At 38.3% G+C, this 16,481-nt stretch overlaps 1 protein-coding gene across 8 annotated transcripts in view; it reads left to right on the top strand.

Moving 5' to 3' along the window:
* sox6 (SRY-box transcription factor 6) overlaps nt 1-16,481 on the top strand; it is a 137,385-nt gene that overhangs the window by 11,580 nt on the left and 109,324 nt on the right. For 7 of the 8 annotated variants that reach the window (XM_044100028.1, XM_044099990.1, XM_044100016.1 and 4 more), the window contains exon 2: nt 10,493-10,564. The gene's annotated coding sequence lies outside the window, so the exon portion shown is untranslated. Of the gene's footprint in view, nt 1-5,533; nt 5,695-10,492; nt 10,565-16,481 lie in introns of those variants that run through there. The other variant, XM_044099999.1, reaches the window with a different exon arrangement.

Here is a 16,481-nt window from a genome sequence, read left to right as displayed (position 1 = left end):
TGTTTCATAGTTTAATTCTAGCATGTGAGTGGATTTTCACAGCCAATTTAACATGAAACACGAGGAATGTTGAATGTGGAGGAATGTTGTACCAAGCCTCATCTACTTTAGGAAGCCAATAGAATCACACATTCTTTTTCACTTTGGAGTATGCTCTGTTTATTCAGAGATAAATGGCCTATTACTGTTAGCCTCCATCAATGGAGAGATGACTGTTGGATTTTCTTTCTGTTTCCCTCACCATGCTGTACCTTTTCCAAATCCGCGATAGTTTTTGGTATAAAAAAACCAACAACAACAACAAAAAAAACATTCAGGGGACTGTTCTGAAGACTGGAGATTGTCAGCAGGGCCTCGAGATTTTACAATTTCACAACTGACTTCCTCCTTAAAATGACACTGGCTTACCTGCCTATTACTCCCTTTGATTTCTACAGTACATGCTTCTGCGCTCTGAGAGGTATTCATAATAAGCTTAAACTCCACTGGCTTCGTTGCTAAAGGGGGTGCTTATCTCGCTGCTATTCAGGAGAAAGAAGGGTAATATTTTTTCCAATTTCAACATTTTACTGTTTGGCCACACTCTGCCCAAAACCACATCAGAAAGGGGGCGGTTGGATAGCACACATGGACACACACATGGACACCGACTCAAGTGTGCATTTATCACATATGCACACACACTCCATTCAGAACTGTTCTGTGATAAAATTATTTTAACAGCTTGAATTCTGAGCTCCACGTTTTTCATCAAATGTTGTTCTGTGATAATGTTTTTTCTTTTTTTTAGTTTTTTAACTAAAAGCTGCTTGCATGCTTTCTTAACTTGCGCTTGTCTCATGTGGTTGAAATATGGTTTGTTGCAGAAAACCAATCCCTAACTCTTCTCACTTCATGACTTGACACACATTTTAAACTATTAACATTTTCGTTTTTCCGACCACAGGAATGCTTCAAGTAGCTTTGACGAAAATACTCATATTCGACCTAAAATATATGTGAAAAGCAGTTTGTGGTGAGCAGCAGTAGCACTTTTGCTTGGGGCACCATAATAAGAAACATGTGTTCGCAAGTGAAAAGAAAATATATTTCTTGTGACCCACCTGTTGTGCTGTTAACACCAGATTCAAGTTAATATCATGTGGAGAGCTGCCTCTGAGAGCCTCCTCCTCCTTTGTCGCTCTTTGTCGGCAACGACACCTGGAGCTCCTTGGCGTGACGCTGAGGCCAGCGAACGTTTGCCCGATGAAAATTCCTAAGCAGAAAAACTAAACCTTTGCAATAACAAGAACTACACACACACATAATTCATCTAGGTGCAGAGTTGTTGTTTTTTGTTTTTACTTTGTCTTTCTGCTGCACTTCATAGTTTGCTCCAGATAAAAAAATAAAATAAAAAAAAAAAGTGAATTTTTATGTCTCAGCTCAGTGCCTGCAGCCTGGGCTTGCTGAGTTTCTCAGTTTTACCATTGCTTGTGCCATGGCGTAATGGGCGTCCAGGACATGATGGGAATATAATAACAGCTTGACAGTGTTTTTCTTACCCCCTCCCTCTGCGTTAAAAGTGAAACCCATCCAGAAACGTGGAATATATAGGGACTGGCTGTGATGTCAGTTGTTATTGCTGGATATGCAAAGTAGTAAATTTTGAAGTATTTTCCACAATCTGCTGCACAGAGAGCATTATGTCACAAAGGCCACATTGTAGCTTGTTGGGTGTAGAGCCCTTTTCTCATTCTCTTGTTCTGTGCCCCTCTTGGCCACCTTCTGTGCTTCCAGTCCAGACTGCAGCCTCTCTTCATGCCCATTTCCTCTCTTTGTGCTGAAATCAATTGACAATAGAACTATATGGTATCTTACATAATGGGTAAAATCTTTCATTTAAATTGCAAAAGAATAAGTAACCAAGAATGTTGCTTGGTTCTGCGCTCGTGATTAAGATTTATGCATTGGCACATACAAAACAACTCAAAGCATTTTATGAATAACTTAACTTGAACTACTGAGTGTAATTGATTTGAAGTAAAGTTGTTGTTTTTTTCTTCATTCCTTTGCTGCATGGTTCAGACTGGAATGTTGGCTTTTTTCAATACAGTTTGGAATGGAAGAGCTTCCTGTTTTCTACTAATTAAATTTACCGCTAACATATGCTGGCAAGAACCTCTTACCTTGTTTGACTTATTTATTGCCTGGCTGTAGAGGTAATTTGACCTTTCAATTCAAAGACCCATTTTTAATCCAGAAAAGGAGTGTTAAAGTCAATTAGTATGGTAATCAGTGGCTCAAACACTACATTTGTTTCCTATGACGAGACAAGCAAAGCAAAGGCTTGCCCTGAGCTCCTTTTCCTCATCTTCTGGCCCTCCAGGACGGAAATCAGGGCTAAAAGCGGAGAAGGAAACGGGGCTGAGGCACGGAAAAAAGAAGAGAAGGAGAGAAGGAGAAACACGGGAGAGAGGAAAGCTCCCCCATGGTTCCTGCCATGTCACCGGAGATTTGTGTCCTTTTAAATCATTTCCCTCTTTAGGAGATTAAGAAGGCAGAAATATTCCTAAACTGATCATTTCCTTTCATCCTAAATGGACTCATTTGCATTTGAAAACGGCGCCATTAATTGTGGGTTTCAAGAAAAAAAAGACAAATGACCTCTGTAAATAAAAAACGCAAAACCAAACGGTTGTAATATTAATTGTCTGAATAGTTGTTTATGGGGCAGGAGAGGCAGAGCAAAGCCTAACATTATTATCAGATTTAGACTGTGACCTAATGCACTTAGGCCTTGTTTTTATTTACCCCAACCGTAAATCTTATAAGATTTCATTCTTTTTTTTTTCCTGAAAGAAGTTTTTTTCTGGTTCAATAGATTACTGAACCATTAATTTGGTTCAGTAATCCAGCAAAAGAAAAAAAACAAACGTAGTTGAATAGGTTTGTAGATTGGAGTTTTAACCAGATCCAGACAAACAAAGAGAAATGCTGTTATAACAGGGAGAACAGCATTGAGTGACTTTCCCAACTTGGAATATCTTCCCATCTCCCACATTCAAAGACTTAATGCTAAAACTTATTCAACTTACAACTGCAATCAATATTTGCCAATTGATAATCTGTGACCATAACACAAGACTTGGTTGGAAAAGAATTGCATGCTTTCCCCCTGGAAACGAGGAAAAGTGCAAGATAATTTGTGGACTCCGATGCCTTGTTGTAACCTGATCATTTATGGATCAGTTGTTTTCTTTCTGGTTTAATTCACCATGTGATTGATTTTCAGCGCAGTACCGATGGAAAACATCCACGCTAAACCGCTTCCGAGATGGAGAATCATTTGAATACAGATGCTCGCGGCTTAGGCCTTGTAACTGGAAACCACTCAGAGCCCGGAGACAATTGCAGGTTGATTATGTTGCTTCTGACAGAAGTTGCAAGTCTTTTGTAAGGCAGACATATTTGCATCTAAATGCTTATTGTAGACATCTAAACAGCATAAAGCCTGATTGTAAACGCCAGCTGTTGGGCCGTATTCAGGAGTGAAATAAAAAAAAAGGAAAATTGAGATGGAAATGTGCAAATTATTTTCAAACACTGGAACTGAAATCAATAAGGGAGAAATGTTGGTTTGCTGGTTGTACATTTTCAATGGATTTGTTTATACAATCACATATGAGCCTATTTACAGTTAGCACTGTATGTTGATTTTTACTGCGCGGAGACCCGCTTGTGTTCATGTTCTTTTATTATTTGGTTACTGCCGCAGGCTCTTTGATCTACCACATCTCCACACAAACACACACACACACACGCACACGCACACACACACACACACTTTTAACAATGTTGAACTGCAAATGTCAGAATCTATGCTCAGATAATTTAGCAGATTTTATACATAAAACAACTGTTATGATACATTTGCCAGAGCTACTTCTTTTGGGCACTTGTGTTTGCAGACAGTTATGAACACGTCACTCTTTCCTTTGGAAACAGTTCTTTGTGTGGACGTGCGTGTAAGCGCAGTCACATATACGTGGGTATTCACGTGAATGTGCGTGCGTGGTGCCCGAAACGGAGTGATGCCCCTGCTGATTCTGCTCCTCCAGCCCTTTGTCCTGCAGCACTCAGTGTGTCTACCTCCTCAGGAGACTGTCAGGCTTCTCTAGTGTGGCTCCACAAAGGCCCAGCCTCCTTTGAGGTGTTAAAAACTTCCATTTATGCATCTCCCTGGACAAAAAAAAAAAAAAAAAAGCACAGAGCCCATTTGAGTCCAGTAGCAACACAGACAGACATTGTGGCCACGCTTCTCTAGCACTCATTTCACAGATTCTAAAACCAGTATGTGGTGAACAGGATTTGAGGGGCTAAAGTGCCCCACGAGGGCCAGGCGATAAGAGGGGAGAAACGCCACCGTGCAGTAAACTAGAAGATGGGTCCAGGAAAATAAACACATTACCTGGGAGAGAGGAAGAGACTTGTTTTCATACCCCTGACCCCCCCAACTCACGCACAAACACAAAGCCCCACGCCGAATGAGAAAGAGACAAGGATAGGAAAAGAAAAAGGAGAGGAAATACGTGTATATACCTTGGAAGTTAAAAAAAGGGATCCTTGGCGTGCCAAAAGACAAGCTTATTCTCTGTTCTCTCTCTTCACAGTCTTTGGAGTAAAAATAATGTTAGAGGAAAGAAAAAAAAAGCCTGAGTTGAACAGCAGCCTCTTAAGAACCATTGGGAGTGAAAGCTGCCTACTGTGGAGGAAAACACTCTTTCTGGGTGGCTGTTTCTCTCCTTTCTCTTCACCTCAACACTGTTACTGAATAAACAGACTTTTATTCCAGGTATGCAATGCAAAGGAAATGACAGATAATGTACTTGCAAAGCATATGAAAGCCCTGCTCATCCACTGTGAGGTGTATCTACCAACCTTGTAACAAACTCACAGTGAGGAAGCTCTTCTTTCTTAACTTACATCAGCTCTGCCAAAACATACTGGCCACTGTTTCACTCTCAACAAAGATATTTTAACAGGAGTGACATTCTGGTAGTCATTCTTGACACACAGGCGTGAAACGTTTTGTGAGTGTCTGGTCTGATGTATTTCAGTGTCAGTGTCAGGGGACAGGGAAAGAAGGAGAGAAAAAAACCCCCCGGCAGTTTGAGGGAAACAGAGGAAAGATAAAACGAGAGAGATTTGTAAGGCTGTGACAAGTAACGGTAAGCTGGAGTATATAACAGCTGTTTGCATGTGATTGACCACATTTCCAGCTCCAAATAACTCAATATCACAGTCACTTGCAGAAATTCAAATTGTCTTTCTGGTGTATAGTGGATGATTTTTTGTTCTTCATGGCTGCCTTGGTATGCCTTACAGTCGTCTTACTTTTCACTATAGGAAAAAAAAAATACTCAAGCCTTGTTTGCAGATGATGCGAGATCAATAGAAAAAATAATGCAGAGCTGGATACAGAACAGCAAATGTTACTTGTTCAGTTACAATATCAGACTTTTTTTTTTTTTTTTTGCCAGAATATTCTGGGCTTCACCTCTTTACCCCCAGAGCCCCCCTCCTTAGCCTTTCCGCTATTTCCGCCGGGACCACTGTTACAGCCCCATCTCCTTGCGTCCCAAAGTCCCTCGTGCAGTTTCCAGGCTGACTGTGTGGCTGCTGCTTCTGCAAAGATAACCACACTGCGCCCAGGTAGGGAGCAAGCCTACTGATGGCATAGATTACTCTATTGTCAAAATAACTAACTCTGCAGAATTCCTACTTTAGCGTGTTTGGACGAAGAGGAGAGTGAGGATTTGGGATGGAGGATTGGGAGGATTTTTTATTTAGTTTTTTGATAAACGTGCTGCAGATCTGGACAAATTCCAAACAGGAGTTGGAGTATAAGTTTTAGCTTGCTCATGCATATCCACACATGGCTGCGACACACATGCAGAGTATGCAGCAGGGACATATCATTCTACCGCAGAAAATCAAAAAGTGCCCTAGCTACAGGCTGAATTAATAGAAGTTTAGTGCTTTAATCACCGTCTGAACTAAGTCAGAACAGGCAAAATAGGACAAAATGTTGACCAGCGTTGGCATGTTAAAATGCATTTTTAAAGAAAATCAAAGTTTATGCAAAAAAACACCATCAAGTTAAATATATTTGCGTCTGTAACTCTCATCTCTGATTTATTTCTATTTGCTGAACTTCTGCAATTAAAATGTAAAAGATTCAATACTACTTTCTGTCATCACTAAATCAGAGCAAATTTCTCAGAATAATAAAGAAAAATCTATAACTACCAGTCGCAGCTTTTGCATAAATAGTGACATGGATGAGCTCCATCTTTTGCCCAACCCAACCACGCTGGCCAACGCAGACTTATTTCCTCTTACATTTCAAAAATAAAAATTAAAATATTATTTAAATATGCTTCTATGATGGTCTACAAAGGAAGCTTCTGCAGGTAGCAGAAAGTCCCTTAATTGTTTTAAAGTGGGAGTTTTAAATTTTGTTTTCACAATTTAATAGATTCATTTGCAAAATAAATTCGTTTTACCAAAATGGACAACCTGGAGAAATAGAAGTATGCACTATGATACATAGTGCATGAAACAAATGAACAGAGACACATTGGTATGAAATGGTGGTTCAAATCAGTGAAGAGGAAAGTTGACAGAGGTCTTCAGCTTCAGGGAAAACAAAACAGCTCTTACTTCGGTTTAAAATCTAACACTGATAGATCCTAATATTTCAAATTATATACCATACTAATGCAACATTACCTTTTTCTCACCTACAGCTTTACTTTGTGGTTTTGGCTTGAGGTCGCAGCCTCTATAGAACCTTCTCTGATGCAGAATTCCTCACAGGTATTTCTGCAGCGTAGCTTTCAACTCAAGCTTTATTTTGAAGAACTGGTACAGCTGATGCATGCTGTATTTTACAGTGATTCTTGTTTCTACATCTTCTTCTTTTAGTGGTTGACTCCACGCTGCGTGCATCCACTGAAATTGCCCCGGTTTGAGTTTACACTGTTTATTTAAGTTTCCTGGATGGGGTTGGAGCTCAATAAAGAAACGACAGTGAGAGGTGAATAGGAGACAAACGTGGCCATGTAGTTTTAGGTTTTGGAGAGCTATTTAAAATTTGGGTCATCATTGGGGAAAAAAAAAAAAGAGTCAGACAGAGTAATAGTCGGCACATTCCACACCAAACAAACACACACAAAGTGAAGACTATTAATATGAAACTCTTTACTGTGTTTCATTTTCTGTACAACAGGACTGGACTTCAGTGGCAATAATAACTGATGTACAGTACAGATTTTTAAGATGAATGAGCTTGTAATTTAAATTCAGAATGTTATTCAAATCACCAGTATATGACTGTACTGTGCAAAGTGGTTCCATCATTTTTTTTTATATATAAAAGCTTTACTTACAGCTTGAGCTTCATTACGTCCAAGTATTTCTTATTTTGAGAACATGTGTGCGTGTGCATGTGTGTGCAAGAGATTGCGATGCTATGCAGCCAGGGCTGAAGAAAAAGGGCACTCTTTGACTGAAATGCCACAGGTGACTGTGAACTCTCTGTTTTTTGAGCCTTTGATGTCCAGCTGCATCAGTCTGTTTGAAACTTGTTACCTGTGAGCAGAACCTCTGGTATTTTGAGTGTGGTGAGATCATTTCAGCGCAGTCCTCTCCGTCTCACACCGTTAACAATGAACAAAAAGCGATTAACTGGAATTGCTTGTAAAAAAAGAAAAAAAGCAGTGATGCTATAATTGGTAATAAAGAGAGCTCGTTTAATGTTTCTGAGCCTGAGGTGGGATATAAAAAAGGCTCCTGCATGCTGGTACAACAGGGCAGTTGACACTGACTACTGTTCAGTAGGGATTCCTGCATTGGCTTCATTATAATATCATCTGGCTTTGCTCATTATTTGCAATTATAAATTCTTTTGTGATTTTCCCCACTCAAAAAAAAGAGAAAATAATTAACTATAATAACCAGTGTATAAATAATGCAGCACCCCATGTCTTATTTATCTCTTTGTTCTCAATTAACATCAAATCATTATTTGAAAGGTTTGTTGTTATTAGCACTCTCTGTGATTACAAGAGCTCTCAGTTAAATAGACAAAAGGGTTTACTGAGTTGCCATCTATGGAAAACGTCTTTTATCCCGCAGGCTGGGACTGTTGGTGTGCACTAATGGCTATTAAAAATAAATTACATGTATTTGTAAAGACAGGAATAGGTTGCTGCTTCTGGTGCTGGCTGGGAATGGAGAAATAGAGGAAAACTATTCAGATTACCAGTGAAACTGCTCCTTTTATACCTGAGTTCCTGTTGTGTTAAATAGACAAGACTTAGAGCTGTGCTTCTCTGGTATTTTATTTTCATTACCATTTTGCTTTGGAAAACTTTATACGATAATATCTATGACAATAAAGTAAATAATATCTTGTAAAAATGTGCAAACAATATTTCAAGGATAAAAAAAAATAAAATAAAATGTTTTTTTTTTTTTTTTTTGTGGTGGAAGCAATGTGCTGCTGTATGGAGCGGCTTTCCATTCAGCTGAGGTCACAGGGGTCCCCTCACTCCCATTGTCACTTCTATAGCCTCAAGGCTGCCACATTCAGGTCCGTCGCACTCAGTTAGCCCTCCAGCCTCCCCCGCAGCAGATTCTGCTGTGCTCCGACAACAATGCTTTGGCCGTTCTATGTATTTATCCAGCCTTGTTGATGGTGGCTTATTGGCCCCGGCATTGGAAGACTGAGGGGCTGCACTGCAAATTAGTGACAGATCAGTTAAGCATGACCTCAAAAAACCTCTTGGCCTTGTTTAATTGGCAGTGTAGAAGCAGACTAATTGTATAAATTGGCTGGTAATGAGATCCAGGCTTATTGTGAAAAACAAGATAATATGTGAAAATTAACACAAACAAGCTGGAAGCTTTTCCACCTCCTGGTCTGATGACCTGGTATTTCTCTGTTGTCAATTCTTCCCCAATTGTTCTGAGTCAAATTCTTCTAAATGTTACCTGTTTTAACAACAAAATATCAAAACCCTAAAACGTACATGCCCTGCGATGGACTGGTGACCTGTCCAGGTGGTACCCTGCCTCTCACCCCACAGGTACCAGCACCCCTCAAAACCCCACTAGGGATAAGCATGTAGGATAATGGACAGATGGATAAAATGCACCTACTTATGACAATGAGTTGGTTTGGGAATTGTAGACACTTTGTAAGAATGAAAAGGTCAGTGTCGAACTCTCAGGCAGTGATTGTTTGTTACCAGTCATGTATACAAAAGACGGCATGAGTTACAATAATTCCAGCCAGATGTCAGATGTGACTGCCTCCACTTCATTTAAAGCCTTAATGCAGCAACACAGTTTTTGACTGATAAAACTTAGATAAACTTAAGAATGTCTAGTGAAAGTGTAGAGTTGGTATATATTATCATAGCACTGAAACTCGTGGATAGATTAGTGTTCAGTTTAAGGTGTTTTGAATTGTGCCCACTTCGGTTGGAGTTTTCTTCCTGATAAACAGGAAATCAGTTCTTTCCACCGTTGCCACATGTTTACTGAGGATAAGGGATTTCTGCAATGTTAATTTATCAATGTGATTGACTGTCCACTGCCACCGCTTACTGGTCTGGAGTCTGGAGAAGGAATTGGTGCAAAGTCAATGACTCTGGGCAATTAGCTGTGCTTCCCTAATTAGGTAACCAAGGAATTATGTAATGTATGTAATTTCATTTGACTCTGCCTGTCTGGTTGGATTGTATTGGATTACCTTGAATATTTATATCTTGAAATAAATTTGACTCATTTGTCCTTTAAATTCCTGTGAGATGGCGGCAGCAATGGTGAATAAGTGCTATATAAATAAACAGAAATATCTTTTAAGGCTTGTATAATTTGAGAGGCGACATTAACAGTGTTTTTACGCAATTGTCATTTTTAATAAAAACGATCAGTTATAATTCTTACATAGTTTCAATGATGTGCAGGAAAGGAAAGATGACTCAGGTGGAGTGAATGTGCTCTGCCCTGGAGCTTCATGTTGCTTTGTAAGCTCTCTAACAGAGTCACCGGCTCTTTAAGAGATACGCTTAAACTAGCAGAGCATGGCCTCTAAATAAATCACTAGGTGTCGGTGCTGGATGGAAGATGGAAAAATGAAATAAAACAACTGGTTTATTATGCAAGCTATATATTAGTGAAATCTGCAGATGGGAAGGTAGATTAATGAGGTAGCTGAGGAGAGACTGCAGAACAGAGTTATATTATTGACAACTGTGAGGAACGAGAGGTACCATGGCTGTTTTAGCTCATCTGTCCCACAGTCAAGAGTTTGTGATCGCACTTGCTTTTTGCAAACTGAAACGATTATAACTATTTTTTAAGTTGATGCAAATTTAGTCAAATGAAACTACACTCAAAGATGTGGCATAAAATGGTATTTTTCTCTGTTACTCTCCAGGTTTTTTTCCATGAGTTCAAAGTCAACCAACAAGTGATCACTGGAAGCTGGGGATTGAGTCTTTCAGTTTTTGTAAGTATCACTTTGCCTCTTCAGCTGTCTCTGTCTTGCCACGTCTCACACACCCCTGCTGCCTTTCACCCACACTGAACACCTGCATTAAATGAGGTGGACAATTAGATAGACTCACATTGTATGCACAATTAAACAGTTTCAGACACAACAGTGCTGACAGACCTTTTTCTCAAATATCAGCCCCTTACACCTATTTTTGTTGGAATTGTGGATCGAAATTTATCTTTGGAAGCTTTACTGTAAACATCTAAAGAGACGCAGTAATATTATTGTCGTGAAATTAGATGCACTTTCAAGCAGCGTTAAATACACCTGAATCCTCTCTGCACGAATATTACGTTAACCCTCTTTTTGCAGCTGCAGGCTGTGCAGGTTTTCTAATGAAAATCTGTCCAAGATATTAAACAAATAAAAGTCAGGAACTTAGTTGATATTATTCTTCTCTTATAAATGTCATAGGAGTTGCCACGGGAATCATAATATTGTGGCTGGGAGGCTCCTCAATAACAGCTTTGAAATGTCTGTCTGAATTCAAAGTTCATGGCCATTTACCATTGTTTGATCATGCTGATTCTCATCACACAATACCTTCTGCTCACCAGAGTGCACACCTGTCAACCACAGACCTATTTCTAGCACTCAGTCATCTGCCAGTCAGGCTAGATTTAACAGATTTAGCAAGGAATGAATTTAAATACAAACAGGACATTACACAATGCAAAATATAGTAATAGCACTGCGCAATAAACGATTAAAAGAACAGTTTATTGATACAGATTGCGATGATGTGGTATGGTACGATAATCTATGATAAAAAAAAGATTATTCTTGTTTTATTAAACAGACATAGAGGGCACTTTTTGCTTTTGCTTAAAGCAAAACAGAATAGATCATGTAAAATTGCATGTCAAACGGGCGTGATAATTTGTTTCAATTTTTTATTTTTTTCTTGTTTTACTTTTTGTTTGTTTGAAATAAATAAATAAAATTAAAAAAAGACCATTCGTACTGCTGCTAAAATAAGACATGTTGATTTGATGAATCAAAATATATTATAATTGTAATAAAAGTTGTAGTTCTCAAGTTTTTTAAAAAAAAGCATTACCTGAGTAAAGGGCTGAATACAGTGGATGCTTGGTCACGTGGTTTTCAGATGTTCGTTTTCTCACAGACCCTTCATGGTCCATAAGACACACCAAGTAGACCTCCTGTAAAACTCCTCCTGCTGCAGTAACGTCATGGTGCGTGTTATGTGTGTGTTACAACACAGCAGTAAGCAGAGAGGAATGACTACTCACAAGTTTGGAGGAGGAGGAAGTAATGATTGACAAGCTGCAGTATCTCATTTTTGTTTTCATTTAAAAGGAAACACAGAGACAGCAGTCTATGAAGATAAAGAAGTTGGATAATGTAAAATTAATATGTATAGGTTAAACGATCAATCTCTGTCTAATCGTTTTATGACAATAAGTATAACAATGACTAAAGTTTTCAATGTTTAATCTGTGCCTTTACTCATTCAAACTTTTTGCCAAATATGTCCAACCCTCATACAGTAACAAAAACCAGGTGAAAAAAATGCAAACACCAGAAAGCAAATTTCTAAAAAATGCATGCCTTTGGTTGTACATCTTATTAACATCATGTTACCTGATGTGCTGGTGAAAAAAGGCATTTCCTGACGCTAATCAGGTTTGAGCATACAAACACTGAGCTGACGTGTTTATGGTGAAAGTTTGCAAGGGTATTAGTCTCCTGTCATTATTTGTTACAGAAGATAACCCGGCATGAATCCCCAGCAGATTAACTGTGGTTCCGCCCCCTTCACATTTAGCAAGATTTTCATACAATCAAGAATCTGAATATTTTGACTTAGAGGCTTAATTAATCTTTAAAAATGACTGGAAGTAATCTAGTTTGTGTGTCTGATGTAACATGCTTAATTGGACTCATTCAGTCTCCTCTGGAAACACCTGAGAGTACACTGCGTCCGTCTGAATGGACATACACTCTGTTAATTTACCGTTTATCCAATAAGCTACAGCCACAAAGTCTCTCAGCTGTTCAGGCCAGTGTTGATGGGCCACCATTGGGATGTGGGGAGCCATTCTGAGTGAAATTAAATAAACACCACTTCGTCCTAAAATGAAAATGAAAAACCGGTGAATGACTTCTCTGTGTCTATTATCCAACAAATGAGTCTCTTCAATCCACTGACCCTCCAATGATTGTGGTCAATATGCCAAACAGAAATTGCATGACAATGATTTTAATTTAATCAACCACAAAGACTTCAGTAAATCCCAAAGCTGAGTTGGTCAATATTAATTGTTTAGATGTTGATGGAGGAAATGTGTAAAACGTACTCCCTTTTACCTGATGACTATGTTTTGTGCCGTGTTGTTATGCCCACTTTCTATTTAACAGCATAAAAAAAGATAAGAGTAAATGGCCAATATGGATTTTACTTTTGTCCTGTTTCGTATTTTACATACCCTTTTTATTAAGAGATAGAGTTTTTTCCAGTACACACTTCTGTCAGAAAAGAGGACCAGAGAAGATTCCGTTAATCTTCTTTCACACCAGCTGTAGAAAGCAATGCATAACTAAAAGTCTGGTAAAACGAATTAATGATTTCAGCCATGAGCGTTTCTCCCAGAAAGCCATGAATCATTTCCAGCTGATAATGCACCACAACCCTAGAGTGTGAAATTCTTGTTGCATTGTGAGTAGCCGGTTAATTGATTTGCAAATTATTTAAAGTTTGTGGTGCCCAGGGGAGCACTACGGTCTAATGGCAGCCCATTTCTACAGAGATAAAGGAAAAAAAAACCCTCCTCAGCTGAGTTGACACCACATTGTAATACTGAGCTAACAAGCATAATTTGGGCCTCAAGAGTAAAGCTATGTACATTTTGGATCGATTCAGTACATGTTCCTCAATGCAGATTTTATCGCATCGTAATCTTGTGATCGAATTGGAAATTCTCCTTTAATCAGACTTAATTTTTCTCAGTTGTAACTTTATTATTTCTAGAAAGCAAGAAATTAAGAATGAACTAAAGCAACCCCAAGTAGTTTGGTTTCAATGTCAAAATGTTATTTTTTTTTGGCAATGTCACATCCAGCCAAAATTGTCAGAAATGTGTCATTATGTGTGTGACTGTTTATGAAATAATTAATTCAATTCAAACATCCTGAAGCTAATCAGAAACTACAATTAAAAGTTATGGAACAATTAAAGGTTAAAAAACATATATGATAAATTTTAGAACTCATTCAATTCTTTTCAAGTTTGTAGCTTCTACTTATTTCCATTTCTGAAAAAAAAAAGACAACTATAAAATAAGAATATTTCTCTACACTTTATTTGGTTCAGACAGTGAGAACATAGAAGTTGGAGGTGCAGCTAAACTTACAGGAGGAAAGTTTACTGAAAGCGGCCATTGATGAATTTAATATCCTAGACATTTACAGGTGTTCTGTACTCAGAACGATGGTAAAGGAACAGATTTTTATCCGAGAAACATTAAGTTGACAAACAATACCCACAGTCACCTCAAACGTTTAGCCACTGTCTCAAATATGGAGCTACCTATCATTGCTATGGCATAAACTATGTATTGTTCTTCAGCAAAACAAAATGAAAAATCTTTACTATATTCTTGCCTTGGTGCCACCAATAAGCATCTACAGATTCAGATGACATACTTTTATTCAAAAGATCGACTTGATGCCGTGTTTATTAACTCTACTTCAGTGTCCATACGTGTTGGTAACTTCTCGTTTTAGAGGGCTTGATACACATGAACAACTAAAAGGCACTAGAAACATTTTGTTTTATTTTGTAGGATCTCCTCTTTTTAAAGTGTGGAAGAATTATGAACACAGTTAAATATATGAATTTAGAAAGGTTGATAATGGCATAACCATAGTTACTAGTGTCACCTGTGTAGAATAGAATGGTGTACGAGCGCACACATTTGTTATTTTATGCGTCTTCGGTTGAAGTTGTAAGACCTCTGTGTTAATTTCAAGAAACCTCTAATATTGTCCCATTAGCAACTGCTGTCATTCAGACACACGGTGTTGGCCTGATTTAAATAAAATGAAATGAAGATGGTTGTTTCTGCTCCCTTGGCTTCACTCATTGCCATAAACATATGCTCTGTGCCCGCTTCTTTCCATCTTATTTATGACTTTAATTTGTTGTGTGGGCTGCACAAGAAATCAAATTTAATCCAATCCTCCCAGGGACCCTGTCATATAATAACATGGTAATTTCTGTGTATCCTTTTGAAAAATGAGAAAATTAATTCTTCCTGACATGTTCTAATTATTCCAGTGTGAACAGGGGATGGGATCCCCTCCCTCCTCCTATCCTCCCCCCTTCCAGCTCCCTAAGTGTCAGTTGCCGACGGGTGTCGAGGTGCTAATGCTGACCAGCAGCGCGTTTAATTTGAAACATGAGCAGACACCTTTCAACACACCTTCCTAATGTTGGAGTGGCTCACACAAATTAATTCACTACTCATCTGGTAACGCTGACTGAAATTTGTGTGTCTGTGAGCAATGTGTGCATTTGTATGATGTGATACAGGGACAGTAGCACCACTTGGACTAATTCAGATTAGTTAAGGGAACTGAAGGTGTGTGTCCTTGCGTATCCTACAAAAAGGTGCAGATGCATATTGTCACTGTGTTCTGATTTGTGCGTTTCCAACTATCCTTTTTTTTCAAGGGGGAATTTATGAATAGTTTGGAAATCCCTTTTTCTGTCCCCATCTTCTTTTTTTTCAAACCAAAAGTAACTTATCACCCATAACATCTAAGAGAATTTTAAGAGATCTATTTGACTCACCACGAAGATCTTTAGCTAATTATTTTAGCATCGGCAGAGATTTTACTATGTTTATCACTGTCTGAAATTAATTCAGATTGTTTCTCTTTTTAGGACGACTACAATTACTGAAATGATTTGTATAGACTAAACTACTTTATGTTACTTTCTTATGAGTCATGCTTTTACATACACTAAAGTTACTTTGCTATAATTTGTAAATGAGATATCGACGTCATGGCTTTGTAAGCTTCTTAAGGAACAAGATTTTAGGCATAAGTTTGTTTTGTTTTGTTTTTTTTAAAGTGGCTGTATGGTGTTTTTAAATCCTTCCATTTCACATTTAAATCATTCAATTGTGTTTTGTCAAAAGTGGAAATGCAACGCTTTGGTCTGAATTCCTCGTTATTATAGTTCCACAAGCCCCATCTTTTAACCATGTTCTGAAGTGCGTCTGACAGCATCTCATTTTGTTGCGGTCTCTTCAAATGCGAATGAGGTACTTCACAACCCACCACCCTCCAGATTGCAGAACGTTCCACTCCACCACATTTGGCCATTTTTGTAGTTCGGTGGGAGAGATAAAATTATTTAGTGGCCTACAAAACATCCCTGAATGTATTTGAATTGTGCTGTACATGTAATAATGCTATTCAAAACAAGCATACTATACTATTCAAAACTCGAACTAAAAGCGAGCACACAGTGGTAACATAGTCAGAAGACACAGTGCTGCTGTTGTCAAAACAATGGCCAGGATATTCATGTGATGTTTCATATTTAAACATTTTTTCAGCTAATTCCTTTGCTATGTCCATCATTTGCATAGATGGAACTGAGGCCCTCAATCAGTCAAAGTCTTTCTTTATCCTGGTGGAGAACCTCTTTGAAGTGCCTGGTTAAGTGCTATGTTTATTGGAAATGCACCAAAATCCAAATTAATTGCATGCAATTGTAAAAACAAAACATCAGCATCAGACACAGGTGGAGTTGAAAAATATAAGAAAAAAATTGCAATAACCTATCATGAAGTCTAGAACCACAAAAAAAAAATAAAAAAAAATAGCTGTGTTG

The sequence above is a fragment of the Gambusia affinis genome, linkage group LG02, assembly GCF_019740435.1.
Source record: "Gambusia affinis linkage group LG02, SWU_Gaff_1.0, whole genome shotgun sequence".
NCBI classification, from domain to species: domain Eukaryota; kingdom Metazoa; phylum Chordata; class Actinopteri; order Cyprinodontiformes; family Poeciliidae; genus Gambusia; species Gambusia affinis.
The sequence above is the reverse complement of the archived record's forward strand: the minus strand, read 5'-3'. Positions and strand labels throughout refer to the sequence as shown.